Source organism: Nerophis lumbriciformis, linkage group LG15 (genome assembly GCF_033978685.3).
Source record: "Nerophis lumbriciformis linkage group LG15, RoL_Nlum_v2.1, whole genome shotgun sequence".
Taxonomy (NCBI): domain Eukaryota; kingdom Metazoa; phylum Chordata; class Actinopteri; order Syngnathiformes; family Syngnathidae; genus Nerophis; species Nerophis lumbriciformis.
In genome coordinates this window covers 36,678,878-36,681,339 of record NC_084562.2, presented here as the reverse complement: position 1 = coordinate 36,681,339, position 2,462 = coordinate 36,678,878, and positions in this window count along the sequence as shown.

Here is a 2,462-nt window from a genome sequence, read left to right as displayed (position 1 = left end):
TGGTCGAACAAAAACAGAGCTCTGACATCTAGCGGTCAACAGGAATAATTCATATACCAGCTATGATACTGGACATATGCGCTTCCAAGGGGTGAAGACACCCAAATATTTGTTTCTGTCATTTATTTATGTTATAGTAGGGGTACTTGTCGTTGCCTGGGCCATCAGGTCATATTCTGGAGGTACTTTTGAGGTATCCTACAGTTTCACTGATAGATATCAGCAGAGGTGGGACCAAGTCATTGTTTTGCAAGTCACAAGTAAGTCTCAAGTCTTTGCCCTCAAGTCCGAGTCAAGTCCCGAGTCAAGACAGGCAAGCCCCGAGTCAAGTCCAAAGTCAAGACTGGAAAGTCTCAAGTCAAGTCCTAAGTCCTGCATTTTGAGTTTCGAGTCCTTTCAAGTCCTTTTAACTAATATATTAACACAGATTGTGTATGCTTTTCAAACGCTGTATTTATTTATTAAAACAAGTGCATTTTAAATTGCAGGAAAGAAAATTGTGCTGACATTGCACTTTATAATAGCACTATTAACCAGTCATTTTAAACATTAACTCATTCCTTTACAGAACAAACACATTGAAAAATAAAGTGCAAATGTACTTATTTGTACAAAAGTGTTAACATTGAAAAAACATGACATATACGTGAACATAACGAAAAAGTTGTACTTTTTATATGTCAGGGCCCTATGCTGCATTGCATTTGCAAAAGACCAAATTAGCCAAGAGTCTGTCAGTCATTTGTGCACGATGGGGGCGTAGTATGATGCCACCATGGCTGAAAACTCGCTCCACTGGAGCACTGGAGGCAGGCACTGCCAAGACTCTCATGGCCACTCGGAACAGTGATGGAAGAGTCTTCATGTTCAATGCCAAGAACAAAAGGGGGGAGAGAGTTGTTTTGGGTTGGTGCACTACTTGTAAGTGTATCTTGTGTTTTTTATGTTAATTTAATTAAAAAAAGAAAAAAAAAAAAAATATTTCTTGTGCGGCCCGATACCAATCGATCCACGGACCAGTACCGGGCCGCGGCCCGGTGGTTGGGGACCACTGAGGTAAACAACCAACAGTATGTCAGAAAGCTCGCTAAAACGGTACACATATTCATAATATAGTATACATTTTAACTGACCTTTATTTTACTATTTTTGTCTTTTTTTAGGTGGCTAAAATATGTGGTGCTGCTGACCGCCGTCTAACGTTACGTGTGATATATTGACTAACGTAACCCTGCTTAAAAAAAATCACTGAACAAAAAGTATGAATAAGGTAGTGAACTGCAACAGATTCCCGTGTTTGCAATAACGTTATAACGTTAGCAGTGAGTTTACAGCCTCACTGATTTAACTACACAGCAAATAAAAGTCACGTTACTTAGCCAATAAACGTTATCTTACATTCAAAACTTACCGTTCTTTGTGCAACTTCAAATGCCGGACGAAGTTGGAAGTTGTTGCCTCTCCATCAGTAATTTTCGAACCGCATGTGTTGCATACTGCAAACCGTTTTGTGTTGACCACCTCGTAATTTTTATACCCAAACAAAATTATTTTAGGTATCATTTTTTGTTCACTGGCGTGTGGTTTGGACATGTCTTCTTCGTTGGTTGTCCTGCAATTTGATTGGATGAATGCTGTGTGATGAAAACAAAGTAGATCTAATTTGATTGGCTGTTGTACTGAGACCACACCAGCTGACACACGCAACGCTGATAGACAAGTACACAATGAAAAATACGGAGCGCTCCCGAATAACTTTTTCATCTTTGGGTTTTGGGGAAATTAGCAAGTCATGTCAAGTCATGTCAATTCAAAAGGCTCAAGTCCAAGTGAAGTCACAAGTCATTGATGTTAAAGTCTAAGTCGAGTTGCAAGTCTTTTTACATTTTGTCAAGTCGAGTCTAAAGTCATCAAATTCATGACTCGAGTCTGACTCGAGTCCAAGTCATGTGACTCGAGTCCACACCTCTGGATATCAGCTGCCTAAAGGGGAACTGCACTTTTTTTTAAATATTTTGCCTATCGTTCACAATCGTTATGAAATACATGACGACGCATATATATTTTTTAATGCATTCCAAATATTAAATAAACCTAAATAAGCAATTGGGAGGTCCTCTATTCCGCCAAATAAATAACCATTCAAAAAGCGCCAACAATACTCCATTTACATTCCGTGACTTGAATATTAACCAAGTATTAGTGATATTGTTATTATGTGTGATGAAGCAGATTAACTATTTATAGTGGCGACGTGATCACAACCGTGTCCCTATGTTTACATCATCAAGTGTTCTGCTGTTTCCTCGTTTCCCTGCTCCTTGGAAGTTTATTGTAGATCATAAATCATGCCTCTCACCTGGAAAGTAGATGGCTGAGGATATAACCCAACAAGCTGGGACACTATGACATCCATTTAGGACCTGGAACCATACTTGCCAACCTTGAGACCTCCGATTTCA